Source organism: Muntiacus reevesi, chromosome 16 (genome assembly GCF_963930625.1).
Source record: "Muntiacus reevesi chromosome 16, mMunRee1.1, whole genome shotgun sequence".
NCBI classification, from domain to species: domain Eukaryota; kingdom Metazoa; phylum Chordata; class Mammalia; order Artiodactyla; family Cervidae; genus Muntiacus; species Muntiacus reevesi.
Genome location: NC_089264.1, coordinates 11,033,604 through 11,049,015, shown reverse-complemented (window position 1 = coordinate 11,049,015; position 15,412 = coordinate 11,033,604). Strand labels below are relative to the sequence as shown.

At 40.6% G+C, this 15,412-nt stretch overlaps 1 protein-coding gene across 3 annotated transcripts in view; it reads left to right on the top strand.

The window, feature by feature from the left end:
• Window positions 1–7,171: 7,171 nt before the first annotated feature.
• UGT8 (UDP glycosyltransferase 8) overlaps window positions 7,172–15,412 on the top strand; it is a 93,791-nt gene continuing 85,550 nt past the window's right edge. The window contains exon 1 of one of the 3 annotated variants that reach the window (XM_065907504.1): window positions 7,172–7,718. The gene's annotated coding sequence lies outside the window, so the exon portion shown is untranslated. The other 2 variants (XM_065907503.1, XM_065907505.1) reach the window with 2 other exon arrangements.

The window sequence follows — 15,412 nt, the reverse complement described above, 5'->3', positions numbered from 1 at the left end:
AGGTTCTATTTGCTCTGTTTAGTAACAATTAGACACCAGTTAAGGATTAAGATCTGAGAATCTATTTTCCTAAGTTTTTTGAAAAATCTGAGCTATATTATTTATTTCTTTTGATTGTCCCTCCTTTCTTTTCTTCTGAAACTCCAGTTACATGTAAAATTGCGTTAATATATTCCCCTGTACTCTTAATGTTGCTATGCATGTTATATGTGTCTGTCTGTCTCTCCTCCATCCTGAATTTCTCAGAACAATCTTTAGATTTACTAATTTCTCTCCACAAATGTGTAGAATGTATTCCTCACAAAGAACTTTCAAGATTTCTTTTCCTTTTTCATGTTCAAACTTTTCTTGAGATGTTTTTGCCTTATAAATTTGAAATGAATTTATAATTTTGATTTTAAAAGCTTTGTCAAGTAATTCCATAAAATTAATATCATAATATAATGTAATTAATATAATTTACAACGAATCCATGCTTGGAGCACTGAGGTTTTTGTTTGTTTGCTTTTCTTAACTTTAGAGTTCTTCCTGTGACTTTAGTATACATTTTATCTTGACTGGAGAAGGACAGTTTTTTCCCCTGGTCTGGCCTTTCTTATCTAAGTTTTCAGGTGCCTGTGATTGCCTTCACCTGAACCACCAATCCAGAACCAAGTTTGATAACAGCATTTTAAGGTTCTTGCTCTGGGGAGATATTGGGGGTACAAACTTTATGCAACTAGAGTTAGTGAGCAGCTTGATTTGATTCCTAGTTTGGAGTCCACACCCGCTTTAGCTATCGTTTTCTATCTAGCCAGGTTTTCAGCCTTTCATTCAGATTCCATTCATTCATTCCATCCATTCAGATTTCATTCAGTACTATATTAGTTATCTATTGCTGGATCACACATGACCACAAACTCAGCAGACTGAAACAAGACACTTATTATCCAACAGTCGTGGGTCAGGAATGTGAGTACCGGTTACCTAGGGCTTTATGACCAGGGATTCTCAAGGCTATACACCAGGTGCCTTGGTCAGGTGGCCTTCTGGCTGGGGAAGAAGACTTTAAAGTGCATTCAAAAGCAACTATACTCCAACTAAAATAATATAAAATAAATAAACAGGTACAATCAGTTTCTTTAGACTGCATTAAAAAAAGGTGGGGGCATTAGGTTGTTTGCACAGTTCATTCCCCGCAGCCATATGACTGAGGACCCTGGCTCCTTGCTGGCTGTTGGTTGGAAGTTCTTGAAGGGCCGCGAAGTTGCCCTCAGCTGTTTGCCACAAGGATTTCCTCCACGTGGCCGGTTATTTCATCAAGCTTGCAGGGAGGGTCTCTCCTCTCAAGAAGGACCTTCTACTTCTTTTAAGAGTTTTCTCCTGATACCCTTAAAGTCATACACACAGAGAATAATCTCCCTTTTGATTAATTCAACATCACCAGATTTGGGACCTTAACTACATTTTAAAAATCCCTTTACATTCGCCACTTATGGGCTTGCCTTGTGGCTCAGATGGTAAAGAATCTGCCTGGAATGCAGGAGACCTGGGTTCTATCCCTGGGTTGGGAAGATCCCCTGGAGAAGGGAAAGGCTACCCACTCCAGTATTCTGGCCTGGAGAATTCCATGGACTGTATAGTCCATGGGGTTGCAAAGAGTTGGACACAACTGAGCAACTTTCACTTTCTTTGCCATAGTACAGTGACCAGAAGCAAGTCAAGGTCCCAACCATACACAAAGGGAAAGAATTACAGACAGCATGATGTCAGGAGGTGAGAATCATGGGTCACCCTGGAGTGTATTTACTACAAGCACCTTCAGCTCCCAAAGTACCATCGATGTCCAGTCCCAGAAAACACAACTCTTGGCCCCAGCTTGGCTCTCTGCTTGGCATTTCTGTTCTTCCCCTAGCTCAGGAAGATGTTCACCTTGTTCCTTACTTCCTCTATGTCTATCAACTATTTTATCCCTTTATATTCTATCAGGTGGAAGTTTTTGTTTGTAACAGAGAGGTTTTGCAAAAGCATAAACATACAAAGCCAACTTACCCCATCAAAAATGTCTACATTATCAGGGCTAGGACAGGTTTTTGAAACCTTGGTGTGTTTTAATGGTAAGGAAATATTTAGCTAAATGACTTGGGGAAGATGGTTTGATGGAGAGGATTATTTTTAGTGTGAAAGGATAGGGAATTGGTCAATACAACTGGGGGCATTTAAAACTTTGCCATCACATTTTAAAAACAATTTTAAAAGTAGTCTATATCTGCTTTACAGCAACAACCTCAATTTCTAATTATACTCTGGAAAGACCCACACAATGTTGATATCTTCACACTATAGAAACAGCACTGTCAGTGACTAGGTTTTTTCTACCTGGCTTTGTATGGGATACTTCATCAGACAATTTATTACACTACAGTTCTTTATGGCACAAAAGTAAGGGAGGCAATGAATGAAAAATAAGGCAAAAAAAGAGATACTCAGAACCATAAAATAAAATACATACTATAATGTAATGATCTGAACACTAGAGGAAAAGTCCTTAGTGCTTCTTGTTTTTCATTGATACAGAAACTGTCTTTCTTTGCAGACCTTGGGAGAGTTAGACTTAGGGCTGACACTTACGAACAAAAATATACTTAATAGCTTCACCTGGAAGCTTCACCTGACCTGAGAAAGTGACAATTTAAACACCATGATTTGAAGATAACCATATGAAATAAGGGTCACAAAATATTGCTTATATCAATCTGCCAGGGCAAGTCCCTTATTTCTTTTCTGAAAATAATTGGTTCTTTATGTTAAAAGGCAGAGGATATAATCCTAAAAAATGTTGATTCTGGGGATCTTTAACTCTCTCAATAAGTGCACGTTGACTAGGCAAGTAAATTAATGTTTACTTTGGGAAGCTCACAGACCATGGTACCAGGGAGATATATTTTAGACATGTTCAGAATGGCTGTAAAAACTAATGCCTGCAAGATGAATGGGGAAGGAAGCTGCTGCGGCACGGGCTTAGCTTTGCTGTCATGCAGTACCACCCGATTCTCTCTCTTAAATCTTGGTTGGTGTAACTGACAGAGACTCACTACAGGGCTCCATCGGAATACAGAATAGCAAACTTCCCAGTTCTGAATGTCTCCATACATTTTCCACAACCAACTTTGAACAGAGTTTATCACGAAGTGTTAGAAATTATTTTAAAAGATTTTAACTGACTGGTATAGATTAGAGGGGGCTTCCCTGGTGGTTCAGTAGTAAAGAACCAACCTGCTGATGCAGGAGATGTGGGTTCTACCCCTGGGTTGGGAAGATCCCCTGGAGAAGGGAAAGGCTACCCACTCCAGTATTCTTGCTTGGGGAGTCCTATGCACAGCATTCATGGGCTCGCAAAAGAGTCAGATACAACTGAACGACTAAAGCAACAATAAACATAGATGAGAAAGCAAAGTTTTAGAAGGCATTTTCTAATCATGAAAATAAATATTGCTTTAGAAAGACATAGAATAAACAATAAATAAATAAGGACATACAGAATAAGTTACATGATGTCTATCATGTAACCAAAATTACTAAAAGTATAAGCTTTTTTTTTGACTTGCCCTATATATCAGATATTCCTTTAGACAATGTAAAGATAGATTTTTTTATGAGAATAGAAGTTCCCCATGACTTCCACAGTTCTAGAAATCTCTGTTCCTCCAATCATTCTTTGTTACAATTTGACCCTCAGATTAGCATTTTTTAAAGAAGCCTATAATGCATAATAAAACAGAATTAAGATGAAAATTGCATGTATTAAGCTTATAAAAATGAAAAAAATGTACATATTTTAAATGTGAGATATGACACTAAGTAGACTGTATAGTTAAACCTGAAAGCAGGAAGCAGATGTTTGCAAGAAAATAAGAGATGACGAGAAAGGAAAGAGCCAAAGGAGAAGGTGAGGATGTGATGGTGTGCCTGTTTTTATCATATGGACTCTGCATGATCTTCATTCTGTTTGCCCTCAGGTTTAGCGTTTTTACAGCAAGTCGAGTCCAAAGGAAATAGGAATTAAACAAAATAATGGCCACAATTTCAAAGTAGATACACAGAAAATTAACTCTCTCTCACTAGGTATGTTTGTAGTGTGATTGCCTATTAGCAGCTGTTTTGGGGTAAAACAGAAGATGCAGCAAGACAGACTGTGTTTACCTGTTTTTTGAATTCTGAGATTTCCCCAAATGGCCAGGCTGCCTTTATGTACCTCAACATTTTCTCCGACCAAGTCTTAAAACCACACTATGAGATCGTCTGAGTAGGCATAGCGACTCAGGGCATGGTCTTTGACTCAGAATTCAGTTCCCAGTTTTGTCAATTTCCCTCTGTGAGCTTGCATGTTTGACTCCCCAATGTTCTGCTACTCTACCTTCCACAGGGAAAATGATAGTATCTACCTCCAGGGTTTTTATGAGGATTACATGAGATCACTCTTGTTAACTTCGCATTGTGCCTGAAATTACACTTTAGAAACTCAAGTAGAAACCATAATAATCATTATTATTAACAATATTATGGAGTGCAGGATCAAATTAAGCCTAAAGAGTTTTTATGTACCTTCAGACTCTCTGAGTTCCTCAGAGCTCTAAAATACATAGTCACATTTCTCAGGAACTCAGCAGAACTTAAGCATCTAATTTGCGAAGTCAGTGATGTTTTCACTCATATGATACCCCACTGTGATATATTCAGATATTTGGGACAATTAGCAAGGGAGAGTTGGAATGTACAGCCATCATATTTCTCCCCATGATTAAACTTAAATTTTATAGTCTATATCATATGGCCTACATTACAAGGACAAATGATATAAAACTGTACCATTCATAACTGATTAAAATTCCATAGTTTGTGGTTAACAATCACCAGGCTAAGCTAGCATCCCTCATAAGTTATCTTTTTTTAATCTCCCAATAAAATCATATGGACCCAAATGGTTGAAGAATCATGAAAAAAAAATAACATTAAAAAAAATTAACAACTGAGTATACTGATACACTTGGTCTACTGAAATAATGACGGAATTTTAATATTAAAAAAATTAACATAAAAAAAATGAACAACTGAGTATACTAATACACTTGGTCTACTGAAATAATGAGGGAGTTTTAATATAATTTAAAAATTAACATTAAAAAAATATGAACAACTGAGTATACTAATACACTTGGTCTACTGAAATAATGAGGGAGTTTTAATATCATACTTCAGGGCGGCTGGAACTTATTTACTACAGATGTGTTATTCAACATTCTATAAACTAAAGCTAATGGGCGGAATTTCATGTGAATCTGGATGGGAACTTGGAAAATGGATTAAATATGAGAAATATGCATTCATCCTTCAAGAGAAGTAGCGAATGCTTTCATCATTTACTTTATCCAGACATTCAGTCAATAATATTAAGTGTTAAATGCTGGTAGATCCTTAAAAAGGAGAGAAAGAGACTCATTGATTTTTTTGAATAATTTCAAGCTCCAAAAATGCAATTCAAGTATTTGTACAATGACTGACTTAATGTATTTTAGGTTATGGGATGTCCTTTGTGTACAGAGAAACTCAATAATATTATATAAAATTATTATATTATTATATAAAAATTGTGGTAGGCAACAGAGAAAACAAAGAAACACAAACATGGAGATATATATATATATATTCCCACATACTAGAGCAACACATTTTCTTTCCAAAAGTCTGACAAAAATGTTACTTGACAGTCAGTTTACATGACTTAATCAAGCAAAGGATTGTGACACAAATTTTTAAATTTTTTTCATAAAATAAAATTGAGTATTTTTGTTTAATTTCTAGTAATCTTTTTTTGACCAAGAATTTACAAATGCATTATCCAAAAAGTAGCTTGCAACTGCTTGAACAATTTCTTAAAGTTTGACAGTTGAAAGAGTGGAATAAATTTTAAAGTGAATGCTTAAATTCTCTTATGTCGGATTGTTGTCCGTGTTTACATTTTAGGTTTCTCTAATGAAATTAAATAGAAAATGATTATAGAGGTCAGTGATCTCCTTTGGTCAGGTACAAAGGCTGAAAAAATACCCCTGTGTTTTCACAATATTCCAAATTTCTAATCTGCAAAGAAGGTAAACACATTTTTTTTGAAACCCACGTTTAGAAGTCTATCAGTGAACATTCTTTAACATATGGAGTTTGGACCCTGGTACTTAAACATAGAAACATAAATAAAATGCTAATAGCAGTGTATGTTAGTCTTTTTTTTTTCTTTCCTCCTTTTAATGTTAAATAATACTATACACAATAAAATATAATTCCGTTTTCTTTTCTAAGGGCACAAAGTCCTTTCTGAAATTCGGTTTGGAGCAAGCAAAGAACGGCTTGACTTGGCATTTTTTAAAATTCCCGTGTTTGGCGTTTAAACGTAAAACGTTTATGTGCAGGGGCGGCATCTTGGCTTCTGCAACTGACACCCTACATGATTTTTAGCTTTTCTGAAAGCTCTGTCGTATATATACACATTGAATACATAGCCAATCTCGCTCAGAGGAAAGGCGAACAGCTATTAGATTTTCCAGGTTCCCAGGAGGACAGCACTCTAAGATCAGACTCTTAAAGGTCCTTGGCCTCTGACTGAGGAAGAGGGGAGGGTATATACCCAGCAGGCCTGGGTATGCAAGGCTGCTTCCTGGTTTTCTGGCCTGGACGCCAACTTGGCAAAGATCTGCTGCTGGCAAACACCGATCAGTCAGGATAAAGTCGCCACAGACTCAACCAAGCAAAGCATAAATGGCTCTTTTCAGCACGAGTCTTCGAGGAGGGATGTTCCTAAGCGCAGCAACCCAATTCTCTTTCTCCAAGGTTCCCAAACTCGCCTTTTCTAAACCATTTCTGACTTACAAGAAAGGTGGCTGATCACCTAAGCAACCCCCACGCCCTTTCCTTCACTAATCTCCTTCACCTCCTAGCAAAAGTTCAACTTTTTAGTGGGTTCGGGAGTTCGGGAAGGAGGCAGACTAGCAGGCTGGGCAGGCGCGCTCCCACCACACCACGCAGATTGGAGCGGCGCTGGTGTGACGGAAAAGGCGGGCACGGGGACCCGTCGGGAGGTGGCCGCGAGGGCATAGGGCACGCCTCGCGGGGGCCGGGGGCGGGGCCACGTGCCGGTCCCAGGGTTCGCAGCTCCGGCGCCCGACGGCTCGCGCGCCCCAGCCCGCCCGCGAGCATCCCGGTCCCAGGACTCCGCGCTTCGCCCAGCCCGCGAGCGCGCGGCACGAAGGCGCGTCGGCATCCATGCCCCGGCCGCGGGAGCAGGAGGCGCTCGCAGCCCCAGGCGTGTAACGCGAGGCTGAGCGCGTGGCGGCCCGCGTCGTGCCCTGCGGAGCCAGGCGCGGGAGGTGAGGGGCGCACTCCGGCGCAGCTCGCAGCGCGCGGGGCGGGGCGCGGCTGCTGGGGGGGCCCGGCCGCCTGCGGGGAGCCGCGGAGGAGCAGGCGCGCTGCGGGCCCGAGGGAGGGCACGGTTAAAGCTTTGCCATCAATTCCGAGTCCAGAAAGTCCGTCCTAAGCTGACGCGCTAACTCTGCAGCCTCCCTCACGACCCCTAGCCACCGAAGGCGGCGACACCTGATCCGGTACACAAACACGGGTCCCTTCTGTCCCCGGATACAATTACGCGGCGGAGACACACTCAAGCTCACGCGCAGCAGCCAAGAGCCGAGGTAAGCGGACGGACCACGCGGTCGCAGCGGGCGGAAGGGGGGCGGGTTGGCAAGAGGAGAGGGGCGTTGTTGGATCCCGGAGGTGAGTGCTGGGCGGCTGGCTGCTCTCCCGGGCTGGGGGTTAGGGATCCGAAAGTGCAGTTGCGGTTGGGCTGAGGGAGTTAAGGGTTGGGGGTGGGTGGGAAGGAAGACCGCGAGCTGGGGCGGAGGGGTGTGAAGGGGAGCTTTCCAAGCTGCCTCAGCCGCGCCTGTGCGCCCTTCCCTCCCATATGGCCCTCGATTGAGGGTCCTCTCGCGTTCGCGCCTGCGGGCTGAGAGGGCATAACCCGGCGCGGATCTGGCCAAGGACTTTGCACTTGACCCTGGAGGGATGGGCACCGCCGAACCCCAAGGCCACAGCCCGCTGCCAGCCAGGGATGGGGGCCCGGGAGGTGCTTCTTCAGAAACTCTCCAACTCTCCTCTACTTCGTCCTCTCCTTGAGGGGGAGCTAGACCTGGGCGCGCTGGGGGCAGGGCGTGGCTGGGGGCTGCACGCGCTCCGACGCGGGGACCTCTCAGCGTCCGCTGGCCTGTGCGACCCTGGGGAATGGACAGTAGTGGCCGGGTCTCCGCGCGGATGCGGGGACCATATGGCGTGCCCTTGCTCCAGGGAGGCGTGTGCGGGTGAGAGAGGAGTCGAGAGAAAGGACGCGCTGCAGGAAGTAGGGCGCCTTCCATGGACCGGAGGAGCGGCCAGGGGGCCTGGGATATGCGGTTGGGAGTTGTACCGGGCAAACCGCATAGGGGGGCGCAAGATTAGGTCGTGCGACCCGGCAGAAGGACGGTCACGGGTGGCGAGGGGTTTATTCAGTCTGTTTGTGTAAATTCACTGGTTTAATTGAGGGTTTATGAAGTTGAGTCCCGGAACGTGCCTCTCTGCAGCACTTCCTGAAGAAAGGACCACCTCTGTACCTGTATGCTGGTTCCCATCACCTGAAAGCAACTCTGGGGGCGAGGAGGGAAGAAAGTGAGAGAACTTGTGAAAGTCTGCAGACTAACTCAGTAGGCTGGGCTGTGTTAACTAGTCATCCTCTGGGGGAAGAGGGAGTATCACAAGAGTGAGGAGTGGGTAGCATTTTCATTTTCAGCTAGGCATGACCCAAGAGTCACCTCTGTTATGAATCAGTGTTAGTGATAGAGGCAGCCTTTTATTTCAGGTGGATTCTATCCAGAAAAGGTAGAAAAAACGCTACCCTGAACCTTCCGTTTCCCTCAGGCTGTCATCTTGTATAATGAGTTTTTCAAGATTAATGACATGAAGATGTGGTAGTCTGGCTAGATGCCAAGTGTGCTGTTGTTTCTATATCTGATAATTTCGTGTTCAAAGAAAAACGTCTCCACTTAGAATTGGTGTAATTGGTGTGCTTTATTTCCACTTATTCCCAGAAAAAAAAAATGCCACTTGAAGAAAGGAGGGAAAGTGCTTTTAAATGGTATTTTAATAGTGTTAGAAGTAATCACTTTTATTCCCTGGAGATTTTTAAATTAATTGTAGAGTCACGCACATCAATGTTGTATAGTGAGGGAATCCGCACTTTGCATTCATTGGATCAGATCATAAATCAGTCTATGTTTTTTTCTGTCTCAGAGAAACAGTGGATTAGTTTTCTTCTATAGAAACATATCTCCAGCCAGTTTGAGGTTTGCTTTTGGAATGTGTCTGTTCAACTATTGTAGATAATTCCAGAAAAAAACACTGGAGTATTATTTGTTTTGCCTGCCACACACAAGGTAAAATTGTGTTTTGTGATTTACTGCTCTAGGAGTGTTTAAAAACTACAGTTGAAGCATAGTGCTCTGACATTTAGTAATAGCTTGATAGTATATTAGTAGCTTGGGTGTAATTGAGTAAAAACCGTACTTGTGACTTTCTCTTGATGATACTACTATAGATAATACTACTATAGAGATCAAACTCTTATATCTAAAGTTTCCAGAGCTTTATGGTTATGGTGTTAATGCCTGGTGCACATATTAGAAAGTAAAGCAATGCAGTAAATAAAAATACTTCTAACAGAATTTGTCTTTTGTAAAGCCTTTTTTTGTGTGTTAAGAGTTTGATAGTTCACATTTGACTTAAATTACTTAAAACATTTCATGGTATCTTATAAATAACCATCAACTTTATTACTATGTCAATATTGATGGCAAAGGAGCAAAATAACTGCACTCTCAATTCTTAGACTCCTTTTCAAGGTCTTTATGTACCTGTTTATCAGATAATATTGACTTGATGCTGTTTAATTCACAGTAAGTTGTACACCGAGAGTAAGACACTTTGGATTGTTTTTGCAATATGTAATGAAACCTCATTTATTTGACACCATCTGAATTTTTGCTTATTTACATAAGCACATTTACTAACTAGCTGACCCCTCACACAATTCATTACTGAAACTTTAAAACTTTAGCTATTAAAATAAGCAGTGTCTAAATGTTCCCCTCTTAGTTGGTCCCCAGGATGTAAGCTAAATTTTTTGTTGAATTGTCTTTATGAACATGAATTCATAAAGAATTGAATAGTGCTATTCCTCGAGGTGTATAGAGCTGTTTTTGTTTATGGTAAATGATTTCAGCCTGCCCAGTTGAAATACTAGAATGGAGACATAAGTACTATTCTTTTTCTCTCTCTCTCTCTTTTTTTTTTTTTTTTTGTGGTTTTTCTGGGTCTTCTTTCTGTTATCAGCTATCACTTTCTCCTGCTGTCAGACTATAAGCGGGCCCTGCTGCTGTATTATCTGTTGTCTTTTTTTTTTTTTCCTCCTGAAATGATGTGGGCTATTGCTCTAGTATAAAGCCTGTATAATTTGTGACAGATAGATGCTGTTCTCATCCTCTGTTTCTGGGCTATATATCAAGCTCAGTTGCTAAGGTTCCTAGATAGGTAGCTTCTATATAAGTGGATTTAAAGTGTTTTTTTAATAGAAAATTTGTGTATGAGATCTTTACATGGGTGTCTTAATTTCAGACATTCAGTCTTCTGGAAGATCTTTGCTTTTCTGAGAAATCAAAGTAACCCTTTAATAAAAGAGTTTACTTTTCTTATGGTAGCCCCAGGTTATCTTTGTGTAAGGATACTTATATGATGATACTTTGCATCCTGTTTCCTGCCACTGACATTGACTAGCTGTTCACAATGTTGACAATATTTCTCTTCTCTGAAAGTCAGGAGTAAAAAGTGTGATTTGATAATCCTGGTTCCCATACTTGAAGCTGGGTGAATCATTTCAATATTGTTTTGCATACCCATGTACAAAGGGGCTGCATAATCAAATGAATTTGAATAAAGTTGTTTTAGTTAGTCTTGAAAACAGTGGTAATCATATCTTCCTAATCTAAAGCATTTTACAAACATCCTTCTATTTTTCAATGAACACTTATTACTTTCAGTAAATGCTTATTAAATACACACTATGCGTTGGGCACTGTGGTCTTGTCCACTGGGGATGTGCAGACATAAAGCCCATGGGAGGACTCTGGGTTTAAGAGAATTAGACAGAAAACAAGTTAGTTTCAATATAGTTTTAATATAGTGCTCTATGTTCTGAGAGTGCTCTGATAGAGGTACCCAAAGCACCCTGCATAGGCATTTGGACGTGGCTAGTTCTCCATGGGGACAGAACACTAGAGAGGCTTCATAGTGAAGGTGACAGCAGAGGTTAACCAGATAAGGTAGTCAGAAGGTAACCAGTTAAGGGCAAGATCGTGGAAGACTGTCATCCTAAGATGCATAGACCATTTTCTCCTCAGTGTTGTTTTAAACTAAAGAATGATGAGAAGACAGCTCTCACAGCTGTCTAGCAGGATTGATCTGAGGTGGGAGACAGGAATAACAAGTCAGAAGGTATTGAGGTGATCTTGTTAAGAGAAGCTGTGGACCTTACACCAGTATGGTGGCAGTGAGAAGGGCGTGGTCACACAGTATAATCTCTTGGATTAGATGACTGGTTAGATGGCGGGTGGTATGGGAGGACAGGATAGGGACTAAAGGAGAAGCAGGTTCGAGGACCAAGGATGGTAGAGTTCAGTTTTGGAAATGTAGAATAAGAAGTGCTTATAGAAAATCCAGCTGGAAATGAGTGTCCAGTGGATCATTGCACAGAAGTTCGGAGCTGAGAGGTCTGGGCTACATTTGTTGTTGTTCAGTCACTCAGCCATGTCTGACTCTTTGTGACCCCATGGACTGCAGCACACCAGGCTTCCCTGTCCTTCACCATCTCCTGGAGCTTGCTCAAACTCATGTCCATTGTGTCAGTGATGCCATCCAACCATGTCATCCTCTGTTGTCCCCTTCTCTTACAGCCTTCAATCTTTCCCAGCATTAGGGTGTTTTCTAATTAGTCAGCTCTTCATATCAGGTGGTCAAAGTATTGGAACTTCACCTTCAGCATAAGTCCTTCTAGTGAATATTCAGGATTGATTTCCTTTAGAATTGACTGGTTTGATCTTGCAAGGGACTCTCAAAGAGTCTTCTGGCTGGATAGGTAGGTATGTAAATGGGTGGATGAATGGGTGGACTACTTTAGCCATTTTCAACATACAGGTTGTTGCCAAAACAAAGGAAGTCAGTGTATCTTCTAGGGCAGGATCAGAGAGTAAGAGGGAATTAGAGGCCTGGGGAGATCCTAAAATCTAAGAATTGGTAAAGATACAGGGAGTAGTAAAGAAAGAGAAGGTAAAATGCAAGTTGGGAGGAAGATTAAGGGAAAGTTGTTTTTAGCAACTGAAGGAAGGAAGAATTTCAAGATATGAGAAGCTGAGTACTAAGATAGGGGGATATTAGACAGTCCTGGTTCTGCCCCTGACTATCTCTGTGACCTTGAATTCAGAGCTTAGTTCCCTTTCCTCATTTACATAATGAAGATCAAAGTGTGACTTCCCAGGGCTACTGTGAGGATCAAATGAGGTAAATCAAGCTCAGTGACTGGAAAGTTACTGATTTGTGTTCAATAAGTGCTAGCTGATTTTATGGAAAGCTCAGTCATGTCGGACTCTTTGCGATCCCGTGGACTGTGGCCCCCCAGGTTCCTTTGTCCATGAAATTTTCCAGGCAAGAATACTGGAGTGGGCTGCAGGAAGATTCTCTAGGGACTCTTCCTGACCCAGGAATCGAACCCAGGTCTCCGGCATTGCAGGCCAGTTGTTTACCATCTGAGCCACCAGGTAAGCCCTTTATGGAAGCAGAACTTGGACTTGGTGGTTGAGCGGTCTGTAGATACTATTGCTTTTAGCAGTACTCCTTTTCAAGGTTTAGGGAGGTTGATTAAAAGATCTAATATAGATCTGGTGGCTCAGATGGTAAAGAATCTGCCTGCAATGCCGGAACCCAGGGTTCAGTCCCTGGGTTGGGAGATCCGCTGGAGAAGGGCGTGGCAACCCACTCCAGCATTCCTGCCTGGAGAATCCCATGGACAGAGGAGTCTGGGGGCTACCACCTGGCTGAGTGAATACTCTTTCACTTTATGATGGAAACGTGATTATATTTATAACCTTTGGGGAAGCAGCCAGTACAATAGGGGCAATGGAAAATTTTGAAGGGAGAAGAAAGAACTTGGGAACCTGTTCCTGAAGGGGTGTGGGTGGGGTTGGGTCTGGAGCTCTGGAGAGAAGTCAGCGTCCTCAGGGAAGGTCATGCTCCCACCAGCCTGCAGGGTCCATAGCAACTTTGCTGCTTTTTAAAAGCATCTGGTAATCAAATCATAAACATTTTTAACATTCTCTTTAAAGTTTCTTGATATTTAAGTGAATTTAAGTGAGTTCTAATTTCTCAGGTAATCCAGTAAGGTCAACGATTATTCATTTTAAAAGACTCTGAAAACAAAAACAAACAAAAAAGATAGGTGGAATTAAAGCAAGAAAATATAATTTAATGTCTGATTCAGAAGGCGCTTCCATGTCAAATGGTGTCTTAAAAATCAACATTGTGGAAAGCAGGTATTAACCTGTGTAGTAGAGGAAGGACTGATTTGTAGATTTCTTAAAAAATTGAGTTGACCATAGTAATATTTTAAAATAGCTACTTTTTTCCTTAGGATTTTTTCTATTGGGATGAAGTAGTGCTCTATATTAGAAACATCTGCAGTTAGATTTCTATTTTAATATGTATATGGGTTTCTTTACCATGTATTTAGTGGGTATTTTGAAAAAAAATTTACATATATGAACTGGTTTGGGAACCAATCAACAATAATGTAGTGCATACTGTTTACTAAGTGATTGTTAGGCATATTGGTGATTAATTAATTATCTGTTTTTCTTTTTTAGTTCAAATTGTCTGTTTCAAAACACACTTATCAATATTTACTCCTTATCATTTGTTTATATAACATGTAGAATAGTACATTGTTTTTGGGACACCCAATAAATGGTTTCTGAGTAAAATGAAATTAAATGTTCAGTATTTTTAAGATGAACTGAAGTCTATTATGTATGTAGTTTTTAACCTGTGATGACCTTCTTCCCTGGAATTCTTTACCTACATTTTTGTTATTGGGACCTCTGTGTCTTGGAGTTCAGTTTTGGTCTGTTGTGCTAACTCCATCACAGTGTATGGTCCTGCTCTTGCAAACCATAGTGACCTACGCAGGTGATTTTCAAAGACTTCTGAAAGTTCTGTATTGTACATTCACAAACTCAACTTTGAACTCTATACTGTCCTGTTCAGGACTCCCTTACAGAGATGACAGATGCCACATTGAAATTGACTTAGACATGAGGTCAGCATTTAGGGGTGCAGAGCGCAAATGAAAATGGAACTTTTGGGTTTGTGAATGGCAGGGTGTATAGGACAGCCGGGTCAGTTCTCAGTCTCTGGCTATAAGTAGTAGAACATTTGGATTAGGTAGAAAGAATATGTGGTTAGGAACATTTCAGAGATACTGTGTATTTTGGTAATAACTCTCTTCTGTTTGTCTGAGTTTTTAATAATGGAGACAATCACTGTATTGAAGGTGTAACTTCCCTTGACTTGATTAAGATAACAGAAATGCACCTAGAGGTATTCCCTTTCACTAAATAAATTTATATTGTAACTGCTTTGGTAAATGTTTGCCTGATTTGAGAATATTATGAATACAAATGTGTGTAAAATCACTTCACACTTTTCAGTTAGGTTTTAAAGAAATTTAATGCTTGAAACGTTTTCAAGACACCAAGTTATACTTTTTTAGCTGTATATTGGCCATAACTTGCTTTAATAATAACCATGGGGCTGATTTTACTCCATGTGAGATGTTTTAGCTTAAACAAAATGTTCTCATGGATTAAGAAAAATTTTAAGCAATGGAATCAAGTGTGCAGATATGCCTTGTTTTTTATAATATGTTCCTGAAAAGTTATATAAAATTTAGTTTTTATAAATTGAATCATATTTATAGAATTTAAAAATTTCAAAACACTTGAAAGTAAGGCATGTATATGGAATTTAGAAAGATGGTAACGAAAGTAAGGCAGAATTTAAACTCTTAAAATTCAGGTGATGGGTATACAGATTTTTTTATATTAATCTTTATACCTTTTCATGTTTGAAATAGTTGACAGTCCAAAAAAAATGGACAATTATTTTAAAGCGTATCATATTTAAAATGTACCCATTTAAAACGATCTCAGATTCCCTGATGGTTCAGTGGTAAAGAATCTGCCTGCCAATGAGGGAG